This window comes from Bidens hawaiensis, unplaced genomic scaffold (genome assembly GCF_021521415.1).
Source record: "Bidens hawaiensis isolate Kalapana, Puna unplaced genomic scaffold, B.hawaiensis_p1.1 tig00017872_1, whole genome shotgun sequence".
NCBI classification, from domain to species: domain Eukaryota; kingdom Viridiplantae; phylum Streptophyta; class Magnoliopsida; order Asterales; family Asteraceae; genus Bidens; species Bidens hawaiensis.
In genome coordinates, this window is record NW_027505011.1 from 25,988 (window position 1) to 45,878 (window position 19,891).

At 43.3% G+C, this 19,891-nt stretch overlaps 1 pseudogene; it reads left to right on the forward strand.

Moving 5' to 3' along the window:
* Window positions 1–574: 574 nt before the first annotated feature.
* Window positions 575–2,348, forward strand: LOC143609879 (protein SHORT-ROOT pseudogene; annotated as a pseudogene).
* Window positions 2,349–19,891: the final 17,543 nt, after the last annotated feature.

Sequence of the window (19,891 nt, forward strand, 5' to 3'; positions counted from 1 at the left end):
AAATATAAAACTAATTATCACTCATAAGTTTGTAACTTATGTTGATTTCTTACAAAAAGTAGTTTTTCTTTTATACATATAAGTTGTATTACATAATTCCAAAAGACAATGAGAAAATGATTTATTTGAAAAGTTCAAAATTTCTAGAACATAGACAACTTGTATTGTCCCTTTTACATTGTTGTAGTTGTTAGACCAATTATTTGACTTCATTTGTTAGTCATGTATAAAGAAATTGTATATCCTTTACTTGTTTTATCTAGTCACATTTTCTCTCATCATAATAATAATGAAACATATTTAAGAAACCACAAAGAGAGTTAAGTCTAAACATAACTAGAAACTACTAATCCATATTTCATTAATCAAGTAGCGCTTTGATTCATGTTATATTTAAGATAATTATAGAAGAAAACCCTACATTTTGGCTTAAACCACAAGAATTAATTTTTGTAGAAGATAACAACACACTAACCCTACATGTTTTAAAAAAGGGGAGTGTGATTGATTACCTAAAAGGCACAAAACATCATTTTTTTTAAACTAAAATTTGACCAAATTATAACATCTTGCATGAGAACTCAAAAACCATACATTAACATTCTTTCACCTTCAATTCTTCTCTCTCCATATCCATTTTCTTCAAAATCCCATTAAAAACAAGACACACTTGCATTTGCATGCCATTTATAGATCTCATGAATCTAATTTGTTATGTCTAGTTGTTATGGATGCTTTGTTTAGGCTTGTCAGCCACCAAAAACACCACCACCCTTACCCTCATTCTTACAACTTAGTAGAACATCTAACTCAAGTAGTACTTCCAAATCATCCCACTTCCTTTATTATCAAGATCAAGATCAAGACCAAAATCAATATCAAGAACAAGATCAAGATCAAGAAGAATGCTTTAACTTTTTCATGGATGAAGAAGATTTATCTTCTTCTTCCTCTAGACACCACCAACACCACCACCACTACTCCTCCTCCCAACCACCCTACCACCACCAGTCCTCCAACACACCTACTCCCACCACCAGCACCACCGCTACCCCGCCGCCTTTCTCGTCCAACTATGGCTTCTCCTCCGACCACCAACAGTCTTCCGATCCCAATATTAACTACTCTTACTCACCGGCACGGGACATCAGCATGGAGTATTCAAACTCCTTCTCCGGAAACACGTGGGCCTCCGATTTGCTCCTAGACGCCGCGCGAGCCGTGGCGGATAATAACACTTCCCGGCTTCAGCAGCTGATGTGGATGCTTAACTAGCTTAGCTCGCAGTATGGCGATACCGATCAAAAGCTTGCATCTTTTTTCCTCCAAGCGCTATTCAGCCGGATGACGGACTCCGGCGACCGATCCTACCGGACTTTATCATCCGCGTCGGAAAAAATGTGCTCCTTCGAGTCGACAAGAAGACTAGTCCTCAGATTCCAAGAGGTCAGCCCTTGGACGACGTTCGGACACGTGGCATGCAACGGCGCGATCATGGAGGCTTTCGAAGGCGAAAGCAAGCTCCACATCATCGACGTCGGCAACACCTTCTGCACGCAATGGCCTACCTTGCGGGAGGCCATTGCTACTCGCACCGACGACACGCCGCATCTCCGTCTGACCACCGTTGTCACCACCAGGCCGGGAGACGGTGGTGGAGTACAGAAGGTGATGAGAGAGATTGGAAACCGGATGGAGAAATTCGCAAGGTTAATGGGAGTCCCCTTTCAATTTAACGTCATCCGCCATACCGTTGACTTATCAGAACTGAATACCAGTCAGTTATGCATTCAAGATGACGAAGCGGTAGCCATCAACTTAAACGGGACACTGCGTGCGGTTAACGACGACCGGAGGAGGGATTATTTAATCTCGACCTTTCGCGGGTTGAACCCGAGAATAATAACCATGGTAGAGGAAGAAGCTGATTTGGATATCGGGACAGGCGGCTTTGAATTCGTGAGGGGGTTTCAGGAGTGTTTGAGATGGTTTCGGGTTTACTTCGAGGCTTTAGACGAGAATTTCCCCAAAACAAGTAACGAGCGGTTAATGCTGGAGCGGGCGGCGGGGCGGGCGGTGATGGATTTGGTGGCGTGCTCGCCCGCGGAGTCCGTGGAGAGGCGGGAGACCGCGGGGAAATGGTCGAGTAGGTTTCATGCAAGGGGGTTTCACCCAGTGTCGCATAGCGAGGAGGTTTGCGACGACGTTCGGGCGTTGTTGAGGCGGTGTAGGGATGGATGGTCGATGAGTACGACGGAGACGGCGGCCGGAATATTCTTGACGTGGAAGGAGACGGCGGTGGTGTGGGCGAGTGCATGGAAGCCGGTATGATGGGGACATCCACTACTACTCAAAAGAAAAAGAAAAAGAAAAAGAAAAAGAAAAAAGAAAAATAATGAAAAATCTGACGGTGGCACGCGTATGGGACGGTGTGAGTGGGTTTTATGACATTTTCACTTTTGGGAGGAAAAGGAAAATGAAAGAAAGTTGGGATTTATTTTTGTTTATTATTTTTGTAGGGTTGGTTCAAGAATTGGGTTTGACTTGGATCGAATAGCAATAGCAAGTGAAAGTAATATTTTTCCTTTTGAATATCAAATTAAACGCCTGTGCCTCTTGTTTGACCATCTCTCACTATTGCTAAACAACATGGGTATCACTAAGTTATTATTAAATTTTTTTTACAACTAATGAATAAAACCAAATTACTTAAAATAACCAATAACAAAAGATTATCTCATACGTTTGTGATGAACATGTGTATATACAAAATATATATACACACACATACATACATGATACACATGCATGCATACATACACCCACCTACAATTATTTACATATGTACAATATTCATTTAAATACTATCTTTGTAGTTCCAGAATGTTTCAGTTTATACTCCTACATATTATCTGGATATACAAAGAAATATGTACGGTCTAATGAGGTTTGAAGGGGTATACACCCGCCTTAACATCGAGCGGGGCGGGTCAACCCACAAGATATAGACAAGAGGCTTGAAATCAGGATGTCATGAAGACACAAAGCCAAAACCTATGCGCAAGTGCATGAAACACCTGCGCGTGGCGCATATCACATATGCACACAACACACACATTTAGTGTGAGAATAAAGAGAAGACCCTGCGCATCCCCGGGATATGCGCATAAAGGCCGCGCGTAAGCGACACACAACAAATGAGACAATAGTCTAATCCAAATCAGGATAAGGACAATCATGATTGTACTCATCAGACAACCTTCCAGAATGTATCTTTTAAGGAATAAAGAATGTGCTGATGTAGACAGCTGCCAATGAAGGGTGGACAACTCAGCAAAGCCCATGTGCCACCACGTGATGGCACATGGGTCAGGTGAAATACCTTGGTCAGAGAATAATCAATGAAAAAGCACCAGGTGTCCTAAGTACACGTGGCGCGAAGCAATAGGAGGAGGCCAAAAAGGCCCTAATTGGGTCTGAGCCCAATCATTGAAAACCCTAATACTATAAATACCACACGACCTCAACAGTTGGGACGGGGAAGAAAATATATTCTAAGTCCTTTACTCATTTTCACATCCTTATCTTCTCCTACAATATCTGATTCTCACACCGGAGGGTTACCCCAAAGAGGACCCCTCTGTCCCTTTCTGAGGGGTAAGCTCACGGTGCTGTTCGTTTTGTAGGTGGAAGAACTCGTATCTCGGAAAACCATCGGTGATATAGCACACTCGTACCCGAAGAACGTTGATCGTATACAAGTAAGTCGATACACGTTTCTTCATTGGCGCCATCACCTGTTACAATGGCAACAAAACCACTATTTCATCAATTTTCTCTCTGAAAATCTTCACCATGGTTTCCGGTGTTCGAAACAACGATCAAGTTCTGGAGGATAATGAGCTTGAGGATGTTAATGAGGGACATCAGGTTCTGAGGGCGCTGCGTGACACTGCGCGCACCACCAGTAACCATCCCTTCAACACAACACCTCATAATCAAACTGAAATTCCCCCAGACGATCTCACGTTCCAAAATCTGACTGGTACAAAACAAAAAGGACCAATGGGCCCGGAAGTTGAAACCAATGACCCTAAGGAATGGCTCATAAACGAACAACGGCGTTTAATGGACAAATACAATGAGTTGGTAAAGCACAAAAAGTTAGCCGATTTAACACAAAGGCTCGCATTTGATAAACAAACCATTCAGGGAACAACAAAAAAGACGCGCGCGCCGGAAGACGGTCATTCTGTTCACACCGAACAAGCTGATATTAGTGATGAGGAAAAGGTGCACAGCACGAAGAAGACGCGAGATGCTCAAGCAGGAGGTTCACAGCTTCGCCCACGCATGCACACAGCACCTGGAGCCAAAGCTGATATGGATTTATACACACCATACAACCCACAAGCGAAGGGGCAAGTGGACGTAACCACACCATATAGGCCAGCCATCTTGGTAAAACATTCAAAATTCACTGAGCGCATTGCGAAGGCTCCCATTCAACACAAAACCAAGATGCCAAGTGGTTTAGGCAAGTATGATGGTACAACAGATCCAGATGATTTCTTACAAGGTTTTTATAACACTGGAAACTTAGAAAGCTGGACGATGCCAACATGGTGTCACATGTTTGCTCGCTGCCTCACGGGTGCAGCGAGTGTCTGGTTCGAAAGCTTGCCGACAGGACAAATCGATGGGTTCGAAGAGCTATTGGAAAAGTTCCAGGCTCACTTTGTACAGCAGCGCAGACACACACGCGACCCTGATGACATCATGCACTGCGTACGCAGGAATGATGAAACCATTGAAGACTACATAACTCGTTTCAATCAGGAATCTCTTGCAATTGGAGGCATCACTGAGCAACTCTTGCGCGTAGCCTTTATACAAGGTGCGCGCAGTGATCAACTCCGCAGAGCTCTCGTGAGCAGAGAAGGCATGCCAACCACTTGGGCTAAGCTTATGGAAGCATCGCGAGTCTTCGCGCGAAATGAAAAACAAATTGCCCAAGACAGAGCAAGAGATATAGGGCATCAAGCAGAAGCACCACGCAACAATGAAAGGAGGGGCAAACAAAACTCCGTATGGTCCAGGTTGCAACAAACCAATTATTCTCCCGCAGAAAGGCAAGCACAACAAAGTTCACCCCAACCCCAAAAAGACATTCTTAATCGCGGAGAAGGTGACAAGAAGGAAGGCGGCAGAGAGCCTAACAGACCTCTACCGAGAATATGGACTCCCCTCACCAAAATGCCTTCGCAAGTGTTAAGCACAGAGAATGTCCAGTTTAAAAACCCCAGGCCATTACTCCATAAGGGACCACCGAACAGTGGCAAATATTGTGAGTTTCACAAATCCACAGAGCACAACACCGATGCATGCCATCATTTGAAGGATGCGATCGAAAAAGATGTGAAATCAGGCAAGTTGGCTCACCTGGTAAAAAATCCAAGACCAGAGAACGAACAACCAGACGGAGCCTCAGCCAGCAAAAAATTCAAAAGAATCTGTGTAGCTAAAGGAGGAAGGCAAGGGCAAGGATCGAGGAAGAGAAGCGCACAAATCCAAGGGGATTGGCGCGAGCAACAAGTAATCTTTCCAAGAATCAGAGGAGGCCCATCTATCAGCAGTCCTCTAGTCATCACTGCACACATCGCTCATTATGAGGTGTCAAAAGTCCTGGTGGACACCGGTAGTGAATCAGACATCATGTATGAGCAATGTTTCAGGAAGTTGGATCCAGCAGACCAAGCAAGGCTCGAAGTTGTGAATGCACCAATCTCGGGTGTCTCAAACGAAATTATTCACCCCCTAGGTCAGATACAATTCGAACTAACTATGGGGGATGAGAAGCACAAGCGAGCTGAAATTTTCAACTTCCTGGTCTTGCCCACCACTTCATGCCATAGTATGATCTTGGGTAGAGGAACGATTGCCCAATTCAACGCCATACCGTCACCAGCGCATGGCGCGTTGGGGTTCCCAACACCAACATGAGTAACATTTGTGTACCGAGATCATTTATGCGCAGTAACAAGTATACCTCGAGAAGGGAGAATGAAGCTTCCAGTGGCAAACAACGCGCCAGAGGAATGGATTCTCAACCCAAAATTCCCAGAACAAACAATCACAATCGGAGCTACGATATCAGATGACACAAGAGTGAGAATGAAAAGATTGTTCACAACGTATATGTCAGTCTTCGCGTGGCAACATTCTGATATGACTGGGGTACCGCGAGACCTGGCGCAGCACTCTCTCAACACATTCAAGTCCGTGGAGCCAATTGCTCAAAAGAAAAGAGTCATGGGAGACGAGAAGACAAAGGCCATGAATGAGCAAGTAGAAGATCTACTGCGCGCGAATATCATTCGCCCAATACGATACCAAACATGGGTAGCCAATCCTGTGATGGTAAAGAAGAGCAATGGGTCATGGAGAATGTGCATTGATTTCAAGGACCTCAACAAAGCGTGTCCAAAAGATTGTTACCCCCTCCCAAACATTGACATGAAGGTGGACTCTGTGGCGCCATTTAAGCTCAAATGTTTCTTGGATGCCTATAAGGGCTATCACCAAATTCAAATGGCACCACAGGATGAAGACAAGACTGCTTTCAGAACTGACAAGGGTGTTTTTTGTTACACAAAAATGCCCTTTGGTTTGAAGAATGCAGGAGCCAATTACCAAAGACTCATGGCTGCAATTTTCAACGAGCAGATTGGAAAAAACTTAAAAGTCTACGTGGATGATTTGGTGATTAAAAGCAGGGAGGAAAAACAAATGCTCAAAGACATTGAAGAAACCCTTCGGCGCCTAAAGGAAGTAAACATGAAGCTCAACCCGAGCAAATGCACATTCGGCGTGGAAGAAGGGAAGTTTCTCGGCGTAATGATCACCGAGGATGGTTTCAAGGTGAACCCAGAGAAGGTGGAGGCTATCCTTGGCATGCCCTCACCATCCACCATGAAGGAAGTTCAAAAGTTGAATGGTAGATTGGTATCAATTAACAGGTTCCTAGCAAACCATGCAAGCAAATCTACCCCATTCATTAACACATTGAGAAATTGCTTAAAGAAAAGCCAATTCAAGTGGAAGCCTGAGGCCGAGCAAGCTTTCAGTGAGATAAAAGAATGTTTGATAAATCTGCCTGCGCTCACAGCTCCACTACCAGGTGAAACTTTAACGTTGTACCTGTCAGCAGGAGAGCGCGCCATTGGCGCAGTATTATTGGTGGATCGCAAGGGAATCCAAACACCAATTTATTATGTAAGTCGGGTGCTGATAGATCCTGAGACGCGCTACACCATCATAGAAAAGTTAGTTTTATCACTAACGCATGCGTCGTGCAAGCTTCACAGATATTTCAATGGTCATCCTATTGAAGTCCTGACTGATTACAACATCCAGCAAGTCTTGCGACGTCCCGCGCTCTCAGGAAGGCTGACAAAATGGGCGCTGGAATTAGGGGAGCACACGATCACCTATAAACCTCGTCCAGCAATCAAGGGACAAGTCTTAGCTGATTTCATCGCAGAAATCCCTGAAGGACAAGTCGAAGAGGCCCAGCGCGAAGTAGACACTCCGCAAGCCAATGATGAAGAAAACGTTTGGAGATTATTCACTGATGGATCTTCAAACAACGAAGGGTCCGGCGCAGGCCTCAAACTGGTGGATCCAGAAAATCATGAGTATACTTACGCAATCAGGTTGGATTTCAAGAGCACCAACAATGAAGCTGAGTATGAAGCCTTGCTGGCTGGTTTGCGCATCGCGCACAAGTTCGGAGTTAAAAAGCTAGAGGCTCATGTAGATTCATACCTGGTAGCAGCACAATTCAATGGCCTTTATGATGCCAAGGAGAACACTATGCCTCTGTATCTAGAGCAGGCGAAGAGACTCACCGAACAATTTGACTTTTTCATAATCATACACATTCCGCGCAGTGAAAATAAGTCTGCCGACGCGCTAAGTAAGGTGGCATCAACCAGCTTTGATCATTTTGACAAAGATGTCAGGGTGGAAGTAATGAGCAACCCGTCAGTGGGAGCGAAGTCTGTTCTTGTAATTCATACAACACATTCATCATGGATGACTCCAATAATGGAATTCTTGAAGGAGGGAAAGGTACCAGATGATTGCGCACAGGCGAGGAAGATAAGACACAAGTCCCAGAACTACGAAATGCTCGATGGTACGTTATACCGACGCTCTTATCTTGGACCGCTCATGAAATGCCTAGACGCTGAGGAAGCAAGCTATGTGATTAGAGAGATACATGAAGGAATCCGTGGAATACATGCTGGCCCGCGCATGGTGATCGCTAAGGCAATGAACGCAGGTTACTACTGGCCAGGCATGTACTTGGACGCGTTAAAAGAGATCCAAAAATGCAAAGCGTGTCAGAGCTATGCGCCAAATACCATGCGGCCAAAGAGCAACTTGATTCCGGTGACCTCTGCATGGCCTTTCCACAAGTGGGCAATCGATATTGTGGGTCCCTTACCACAAGCGCCAGGGCGAGTAAAGTTTTTGGTAGTGGCAGTAGACTATTTCACAAAATGGGTTGAAGCCAAGCCAGTGGCAAAAATCACAGCCGAGGCAATGAAGCAATTTATTTGGAGCCACATCATATGCCGTTTTGGCCTGCCCATGGAAATCGTGAGCGACAATGGCAAACAATTCACTGACAGGAAGATATCCAATTGGTTCAAGGACTTGCACATCAAGCAGGTCTTCACTTCAGTATACCACCCTCAAGGGAATGGCCAAGTGGAACGCGCGAACCAAAGCTTGCTGAATGGGCTGAAGAAAAGGTTGGAGGGAGAGTCCCATGCATGGGTCGAGGAGTTACCCAATGTCCTGTGGGCGCACAGGACATTAAGCAAAACCAGCAATGGCGAGTCCCCGTTCAGCCTAACCTATGGAACGGAGGCTATGATTCCAGCAGAGATTGGATGCCCATCCTATAGAGTGCTCATGATGAGTAAGACTGATAACGAGCAAGAAAGGAGGTTAGATCTCAATTTACTTGAGGGACGCAGAGAGGCGGCTATCATCAGTGAAGCCAAATACAAGAAAAAGCTAGAAAAATACTACAATCAGCGCGTGAAAGAATGCCACTTCAAGAAGAATGATTTTGTCCTTCGAAACAATGAAGCTAGTCGCGCAATACTCTCGGGAAAGATGTCTCCCAACTGGGAGGGACCTTATCAAGTCTCGAAAGAATTGGGAAAAGGCGCATACGCTTTAAAAGATTTAAATGGAAAGAAGATCCCGCGCACATGGAACGCAGCACAACTTAGAAAATGTTTCATGTAAAAGTTGTCAAGTTTGTAATCAAGGCTTTTTAAGCCATTATGAATAATGATATGCTCTATTTTCTTTCTTAATATGTGTTCTATTACCTTTTGCATACATGTTTCACACTTCCCTTTTTTAATTTTGAGCAATATGACAACATTGTATTGACATCAAACTAAAAATAAAACGAAGTAAAACATACATGCGCGAGCTTCAAGCTCAGACGCGTTAACGAGTTTTAACTCTAAAACGTCAGGGCCTTAGCCCAATAATATGAGCCTTAGCTCAAATTACTCATAGCATCCATCCTACGTATTGCGCAGCTGGACCATAAAAATACCTAAGCACAACTAAGGCAAGCATATGCCAAAGCATAGTTGTTAAGGTCTCAGGTCGGGGCAGCGCATGGGATTATAATGGATATAGGCAGAGTAACACATACTGGCACGCAAAGGCTAAAAAACTCATTCATAATTCCCTATAATAAATGCACGATAACGTCGCGCAAAAGAGGAATAATAAAATGCCAAGGCACGTGTCAGCATATTCAGAATATCGCAAAGTAACTTGAAATATGACAACTGTTAAGGATTAAGTAAAAATAATTTCCTTACAACCTTGTTCAAGTTTCAATGTGTAAGCATACCTTATATTCAACAAGCACACGCATGCAATATAAAGAGATGAATTGGGAATGCGCAAGATGCGAATAAGGGAAAAACAAAATTTCATTCCAAAATATAGAAGTTTACAAATTTACAAATGATGAGGTAAAAACTACAAACACACAAAAAAAAAGAGGGGCTTTTCAAGTCTCTATGTTAATGTCAGCCTCTTCAACTTCCTCATCATTATTTCCTCTCTCAGCATTTGGCGCAGCCCGCTCCTCGTCATCTCCAAATTTACCATAATCAAGCTGTTCGTTTTGAATATAGTCGTCTTCTGTCATGATAGCGTCAGGAGTAGGTCCTTTGGCCACGCCAGAGCCGCTGGCAGAGGTAGCGTTGCCCGCGCCATCATCATTGCCACCAGTCCCTTCACATTCATCAAGTAATTTCTTTAAAGCGCCAAGATCGGGCTGGTCAGCAAGCGCGGCTATCTGCAAGTCACAAGGAACAGTATAAGTACAAAAGATTATGAAAATAAGTCAAGTAAACTCATTAAGGTTAAAATACCTGCTCAAGGATGGGAATTGGAGTATTCAAGTACTTCCCCCCCCACCTCAGCCATGTTAGCGCAGACAGCGTCGAGCTGATAAGGGTAGTAAGATGGATTCTTCTTTAGCATGCCATATTCATAACCATCCTTAAACCCCTCAGCCCGACCCACCAAGCGCGACGCTGCATTACAGTCCATCACAAGGGTCTGGAACTCGTCTGAATATTTCACGGCATAAGCGCAACGAGTCACACCCTGTGAAATCAGCCAATGACGATCCTGCGCAAGAGAAGAGACAGACGTCTCAAAAGCAGGAATCTGAGAGTTTAACAACTCAACAGTTTCTTTGGCTTGCTTCAGCTTTTCCTTTTTGGACGCCGCCGCCGCCAAAGCCTCTTTCTTCTCTGCTTGCGCAGCAACAAGCTCTTCTTTCAGGCGCGCAACCTCACTTTCCAACAAAGATTTTTCAGTATTAACCTGCGCAATAGTTTGGTCACGCGCCTCCACTGCCAACTCCAGGTCACGCGCTTGACGCGCGTGCTTTGCCGCATATGCCTCTGCCACTTGTAGTTTCTCCCGCGCAGCTTGCAGCTCAAGCCCGCGCTTCACAAAAGCAGCGTTGGAACTTGCCCGATTGTCGCTAAGTTCTGCTTGGAATTTCTCAGCTTTCTCTCGGGCATCAGAAAGATTCCAAGCAGAAATCTTAGCCTCTTGCTTGGCCTCCACAAGGGTATCACGTACATTTATATAATCATTGCGAAGCTCTTGGGAGGCAGCGAAAAACGCAGACCCAACAAAAAGGTGGTCATTAAGCAAATCCACGCGAGCGCGGTCCTCTTGAAACCTCCTTTCAGCTGGAGGAACAGAGTGAGCCCAAAAGTCTTCACATACGCCCAAGGATTGGAATGAGCTCTCTTCAGGATACTCCAGTTCGGGCGGTATATGTGATCGGCTCCCTACAAGCACAAAGCAACGCAAAGAAACGTTTTAGTTATCTAAACACTAATTTGGAAGTCTGCGCAGCGGAGCAAAATAAAGTTATACCTGAGGAGAACTGGCAGAAAGATTAGCGCCAGCTGATGAGCTCCTGCCTGCCCCATGAGAAAAAGGCTGCGCCACGAAATCGCGTGGCGCTATAGGGCTTACGCGGCCACCATCAGAATTTTCAAAATCAACCTCCTCATCATCCTCTATAACAGGTCTCTTCTCCTGCGACTTGGAAGATTCAAAAATAGTCTCACGAGGAGGGCTGCGCGCAGGAGGAGGTGAGGGAGGTCTTGACGCCGTTAGAGCAGCGCGAAAAATAGTCTCCTGCTCCTTAGTGATCCCAATGAGGGGAGATTCAGTACTTTTGGAGCAGGAGCAGAACTAACGGCGCCAGCGCTAGCAGCGCCACCAGCAGCTTGTGTGCCAGCTATAATTCCTATGAAAAAACCAACAAGGATAAATGATTCATGACTTGAACTAAAGGAAAAAATCAGACAATCAAAGCGCAATAAATACCTTGGCGCACCGCAGTCCGCGAATTAAGCATCGCCATGAATGTCACACCCTCAATATCCACCAACGGAGTTTTACCGTCAGAGGGTGTGAACTAACAGGATCGGAATCATTAGTTATAATCAAACCATAAAACAAAGTTTCAAAACCATGAAAAACGTTTACGAGTAATTTAATGCGGAAGCGTAAAAACCTTTAACCAAAAGTTGCGTCACGCTGGACGACTTAAAACCAATGATAACCGTTAAAAACAAGTTTGCATAATTAAAAGAGTTTCAAGCAATGCATGTTCCTAAACCGCGCGCCCGCCTCGGCTACCTGAGAATAACATACTAAAAGTGTCAACACAAGGTTGGTGAGTTCACAAGTTTGTATAAAAGAAAGCGTTTAGCGTTTGCGTTCTGCGTTACAGCGTTTTGCGTTAAGCGTTTTGCATTAAGCGTTATCAGATAGTGTTATGTCAATTATATATCTATAGGTAGCTAGCCTATAAAACAAGTATCACTAAGTGTTCGACACCGAAGCTGACTGTTTATCATTTGCCTTGCCACCAGGTCATCCAGACCATGGTATGTGTTTAGCCAAGATTACACCCGCTCGACTTCCAGTCGAGTTTAGCGTTGGGTGGGGTTTGTCAAACCCAGTAGTACTACTCAACAGTGACTCGCTATTATCCAAATATTAACCGGTTCGATGTTATGAAGGACTTTAGTTAACGCGTTTGCCACTTAGTCTTTACAAGTGATATATAATCTATATTAACAAAATCTTAAATGCGTTTCGGAGTATGTTATCTCCCCCAAGAGAAAAGCGTTTAAAACAGTTTAAAAGGGGAAAGTGAAACTCACTGTTTGCGAAGATATTCCCAAATTAAATCACCAAGATGCGCGTCACAGAAAAACTCTCTCTAGCGTTCTAAAACAACAAAGAGATTTTTTCTAAGTGTCGGAATATTATCGAGTCTCTAGACCCGGCACATAATACCTATGCACATAACATGTTTCGTGTTTCGTTTGTGAATCGTGTGTGACTTTAACAAATGTATTTGTGATACGTTACATGTGTAAGCAATTATATACGTGTCATGTATTCATAAAGTACATCACTAGCAATTACTCCCTGTAAGGGCATTTTGGTCAACAAATAACAATTGACTAGCCATTATTCCCCATGAGGGCAATTTGGTCAAATCATGACAATCAATTAGCAATTATTCCCCGCAAGGGCATTTTGGTCAAAACATAACAATTATATAGCAAGTATCATGTTTCATGCATTTTCACACAATTCAGCAGCTAGTTTCACCGAGACAGAAATTCTACTTGAAAGATTGTACTATTCCACCGATCATAGCATCTCAATTAATTTACCAAAAATCATCACAGAAGCAAATATGTCTTAGGTTTCCAGAACATATTTTATTATATTTTTATTCCACATAGTTTTCTCACAATCATCAAATCATTAAAGCAAACTCATAACAGTCAATTTCATGCGCAACAGAATTTTATTTGAAATTCCTGTTAAACGAAAAATCCAATAAATGCAAGACCACTTGGGTTAGGTTCCTAACTCAATGAGTCAACTTCCAGAAGTGGAACCAACCCAATTGGTCTCGTAGTTCATGAGATATAACATTTACAAAACAACCTAACAGCAGGTCTAACAGCTCAGCTTTGCACAACATTTTTGTAAAATCATAAAAGTTAACTTCTACACGTCCAAAAATTACAAATTTATATTCTTTAGAAACTAGACTCAACCTAGTTTACTGTAGTATCAATAATCTCATCCAATTTTCACATTTACAACTCGTTACAGTCAATTAAACATCAGTAATACAATCTGTCCAGAAACTGTTTGCATCCAAACTCAACATATCAACTATCTATGGACCATCATGCATTCATATAACACTCTAGACTCCATAATCACTACCCATGCACATCAATTACACATTACATACATGATTAGGGTTTTTGTTTGAACTCAAATCAAAGACACAACAATCAACATGTAACAATATCAATTCTAGTTATCAAATCATCATCAATACATCATCCAATCAAACAAAATCATATGAACACACAACCATATAAAAATCGGCAGCTAGGGTTTGTAATTAACCCAATAAACATCAAAATCAAGTATAAAGGATGCATAGGATAGTCGTTTATACCTTCCTAGCACCTTAATCTTCGATCAAAAGTTGAAATTGATGGTTGCATGTGTGTGTATTGGTGACGGCAGCCAAGGGAGATGGAGGGGAGGGTCCGATCGGGATTGTGGGGGAAAGAAATAAGTTAGGGTTTAGTTATTAGTATTATTTATAATAATAATAAGTTACACTCAAGTCCCTCCACTTTCAATTGTTGTTTTTCTAACTTAAATAACTAGTTTACATCTTGAGTTAACGTTTATAACCATGTTATCACATAACACATAAGTCTAACATATAATTATCACATAATTACTGTTTTGACTCGTTTATTCATCAATCGTTTGCGTCAACTCGTTTGCGTTTCGGTGCAATTCCCGAAAGACTACACATGTAGTAAGTGTTAAGCGTCATTTAAACCCTAGTTTAAATTTAATGAGGTGTGCGTTATAGATTAGTGATCTTAAGTTTGAATTGACGGAGTTGAGTTAACGGAGTTAACCTGAAATTGACGATTGTCACAATGAAGTCCATTTTCCCCCTTTTTGAGGGCAAAACAGAGGACTTCAAAACAATCTTCGGCATAACCTTGGCACCTTGCTGCGCCTGAGGTTGATCCACCAATGTTGCGGGCTCTACAAACATTTGAGTGAACAAAGCTTCATTAATAACTCCATTGGAATCACACTCATAAAACCACAAAATATAAACAAAGTATACCTGTTGGAGAAGACGAAACAGCAGGCGCAGCATCGCTTCCCTTGTCCGCCGCGCGCAGAGATGAGGTAGCAGCACCATACCTCGTGTGGACTGGAGGATTACCCACACCTTGAGGCAAAGATGACAAGGAAAACTTGGAAGTAAAACCCTTAATTTTCTCAGATTCCTTCACTTGAGTAGGATGAAGATTCTGGGCAACAGAGGCGTCATCTTTTTTTTTGTTTTTTACTGGCCCCTGCGCCAGTTTTGCCTTTAGCCTTGCGCTTGAGTTTTTGCGCTTCAGCTTCTTCCTCCTCCCCTTCTTCTTCCACAGGCTCCAACTCATAATTAGTGACCGCATCTACAATACGCGCAACAGAAATGTTAAAACCAAATTTGGTATTCTAAGGGCCTAAGCACAAATACAAAGGCTTACCAGGCGCATCGCTGTCAAAGCAAAATTCTAAATCGACAGGGATGAACATATCATCGAAGCGATCAGGGAAAGCAACTTCCCCAGCGTTCAGCGCGACAGAGCCACCTTCTGTATGCTCGTTATAGGCGGCGTGGATGTATTCCTTGCTTTCTGCATAAAACAAGACAAGTGATATCAGCAAAACGAATTATACTCGCGCAGAATTAATGCAATGAACAAACAATCCAACTGAGCCATCAACATGGATGACAGGCTCAGTCTCGCTGTCAGTCCACCTCTTGCTCATACCAACCCCCACCGGCGCTTCCTCGCAAATATTCTTGGCGGGGGATGGTTCAGCAGATAATTTTTCAACCCACGCGCCAGATGGATTCTTAAGAACGTCATCATCCGCGGGCGCGGAAGTAATCGCGCGCATGGTCATACGAATGGGAATAACACCAGCCTTGATATAAAAGAATTTTTCAGCCCAGTCATGAAGGCTTTTGAAGGTAACAGTGCAGCACTTAACCTTCTGACCGCGCGGTGTGAATGAGAACCAAGAATCTTGGATTTTCGGTTTATAAAAATATTGAAAGCGCCGAGGGGTGGGCTCCTCGCGCTGAGCTTTGCACATGAACTCAAAATGAGTCATGCGCACTAATCCAAAGGGATGGACTTGAGATATATGAATCCCGTAAAATTGGAGGAGCGCACCTATAAACCTCGTCATCGGAAGACGAAGATTACAGTGGGTGAAAAAATGAGAATATAAAGAGATATAGCCGGCGGGAGGATCCGCCGCCGTCTGCCCGGTCGCCGGGAGCAGACAACCATACTCAGGGAGAAAACCCTGAGAGGCGACGAGATTATCAAAATCAGGTTGTTTCAACTTGCAGGGAATCTCATCCCATCTCTTCACCGCCTTGTTCTTCCCTCCCTCCTCCGACGAGGCCTCGGCAACCCGAGTACCCTTGCCGGTTTTCTTCAAAGTAGACATAACCACTGATTTTACATGGCCTTTACTAGGGGAAATTGTGGTGTCTGGGTTATCAGACATACAATTGCGAATCGAACAATATGGATACTTTAAGCACGGAATTCAGGGACAGAGACGAAAGCTCTTAATCGGAATGTAAAGGATAGGCAAAAGCTCTGAAAGTGACAATGGAGATGAAGAAAAAACCGTTCAAAAGGTTTGGTTTTATAGGCCCAGGAGAGAGAGAGAGAAACAAGTAATAATCAGATATACGCTCACGCTCCCCCACTCGCAGGCGTAGGTCAACATAAGCGCGACACGTGTTCCTGACACTGTATGAGGAGACGTGAAAGGCCACTGTAGCACCTCGAGCACACGAAAGGTCTGACACATAACACCTCCATCTCTGATGCATGTCAACACCAACCAACCACGTGCATTGACGATTCGTTTTAACCAAAGGGATGGAATTTCGCGCAACGCGCGTACAAGAAAAGAAAACGAAAAAACAAGCCCTATTGAAAAAGCAAACTATTAAGTCTAATATCTATCTTACCTCGCTCTCGCGAGACAAGACACACATTAGACTGGGGGGGCTTGAAGGGGTATACACCCGCCTTAACATCGAGCGGGGCGGGTCAACCCACAAGATATAGACAAGAGGCTTGAAATCAGGATGTCATGAAGACACAAAGCCAAAACCTATGCGCAAGTGCATGAAACACCTGCGCGTGGCGCATATCACATATGCACACAACACACACATTTAGTGTGAGAATAAAGAGAAGACCCTGCGCATCCCCGGGATAGGCGCATAAAGGCCGCGCGTAAGCGACACACAACAAATGAGACAATAGTCTAATCCAAATCAGGATAAGGACAACCATGATTGTACTCATCAGACAACCTTCCAGAATGTATCTTTTAAGGAATAAAGAATGTGCTGATGTAGACAGCTGCCAATGAAGGGTGGACAACTCAGCAAAGCCTATGTGCCACCACGTGATGGCACATGGGTCAGGTGAAATACCTTGGTCAGAGAATAATCAATGAAAAAGCACCAGGTGTCCTAAGTACACGTGGCGCGAAGCAATAGGAGGAGGCCAAAAAGGCCCTAATTGGGTCTGAGCCCAATCATTGAGAACCCTAATACTATAAATACCACACGACCTCAACAGTTGGGACGGGGAAGAAAATATATTCTAAGTCCTTTACTCATTTTCACATCCTTATCTTCTCTTACAATATCTGATTCTCACACCGGAGGGTTACCCCAAAGAGGACCCCTCTGTCCCTTTCTGAGGGGTAAGCTCACGGTGCTGTTCGTTTTGTAGGTGGAAGAACTCGTATCTCGGAAAACCATCGGTGATATAGCACACTCGTACCCGAAGAACGTTGATCGTATACAAGTAAGTCGATACACGCTTCTTCAAGGTTATTATAAAATATTTACTCATGGGCAGGGCAAGCTCTTATATTCTGGTTCATGGTTTCTCTTGGCTATATGGTTCATCCGGGAGAGAGATCGAGCTTCAAGAAATAGTGAATGGTCTTATCAATACACAAATGTATAGCTCCTCAGGAATTTCAATTGCGCTCATATTCATCACTGTAGGAATTGGATTCAAGCTTTCCCCAGGCCCTTCTCATCAATGGACTCCTGACGTATACGAAGGAGTGCGGTTCGTTCGATAAATTCTTACCTCTCTATCTATCTCTGAAAATGTTTGGATTTTTCAAAACTCCATGAACATACAGGAGAGAAATACTATCCCCACTCAGACCCTACATACATAAAATTTAAATTTTCTAGAGACACATACATTCACATACTGAAATTTTATCACTCAAAAGACCCTATTGTTTTATTATAAGCAGGTTAAATGATTAGTAGCTTGTTCTGAATAAAAATAACATATTAAATATAAAACAATAATTTTGGGGTTGAACATGAAATTCACCCAGTGCTACAACATGGTATCACCGGTAATGAATAGTAGGAATCATGAGTGGCCCTAAAGCCGTATATGAGACCCGTCTTTATATATAGCGCTCTACTCTCAAAGTTGTGGGTATTGAATTGGTCTACTACTAGGTCTGGTGACAATATATTTGTAGACATAAAGTTTACATACCTCTCCTACAATTTATGAAAACAAAAGAAAATTGAAAAGGATGAGCTCATTGAATATTCGACATTTTCAAAATGGCAATCCAAACTAGTTACTCTATCAAGAACGAATTGATAACGGAAACACAAACGAGCACACAATATTTAGAGTAACTCACGTATTATTATATTCAAGAAACTAGCACAAAACTCAATTACAATAATCCCTCTCACTTATACAATAACCATAACATGGCTATGTATTTATAGGGATACCCTAACTTGGTCAACAAGTACTTACCAATAAAAAAGCCCAATTGCAACCCCATAAATCCATTACATCATTAATGAATTCCATAGGCCCAATAGGTCTAACCCGGTCACCTACACGTGACGGGCCTAGTAATATGGAAATTACCAACAATCACCCCCTAATTTCCGACTCAAAACTAGGAGATCTTCAACGCCGAGCAATCTTCTCATCTCGTCAAACATGCTTCTCGCAAGTGCTTTTATAAGAATTTCAGTTCGTTGTTCCCTACCACTAATGTGCTCAACCGCTAACAATGTTGACTTTACATACACATGATGTAATTCCCATCCGTCGGTAGCAGCAATGGAAATGAGCATACGGACGGTTTCAAGTCTCGCCACCGGAGCAAAGACTTTGTCAAAATCGACTCCGGGTTGTTGCACGTAACCCTTTGCCGTGAGTCTTGCTTTATATATATTAATCGAACCATCTGCATTTCTTTTCACCTTGAAAACCCACTTCAACCCGATAGCTTTAGCCCCTCTCGGTCAACTTCCATGTGTCGTTTCGTTTAATGGATTCGAGTTCCATTTGCATAGCCTTTAGCCATTCCGGTTTGGATTTTGCTTCACTAAAATTCCTCAGGTCACCTTCTTCTAACAAAAGAAGTTCAATGTCCTCCACTTCCGAACATAGGACATAATCATTGAACTTAACCGGTGCGATCGGATCACGTGTAGATCTTCTCAGGTTACTTTCTAGTTCATTATGTGCTGCTGTCGCTAAACCATTTGTCGCTGGTGTCGCTAAACTGGATGCTGAGTTGTTGGAAATAGCGACCAGAGTGTCAGAATCTATCGCTAAAGGTGCTGATGAGCTGTCTGAATTAGCTGATGATGTTGCTGAATTGGGCGACAAAGCTGAATTTTCGTCGCTAATGCTGTTGTTTCCCATAGGCTCGGTTACAACTTGCCCAATTCCGGTATCAATAATCCCGTTCCAATCAACCCAAAATATACCCGGTGCTAGCTCCGTTTCTTCATTGGATTGACCCGAATTAGACCAAACCCACGTCTTCTTCTCGTCTAAAACCTCATCACAAGCTATCACAACCTTCTGGGTCTTCAGATCGAACAATCGGTAAGCTTTGGACCCGGTCTCGACTCCGATATGCACTAAAATTCTCGAACGGTCATCGAGCTTTTTCAAGTGAGTGCCCACTATCTTTGCATATGTCACACAACCAAATACTTTTAGATGAGCAATATTTGGTTTCTTTTCTTTCAACATCTTGTATGGCGTTTTCTCTT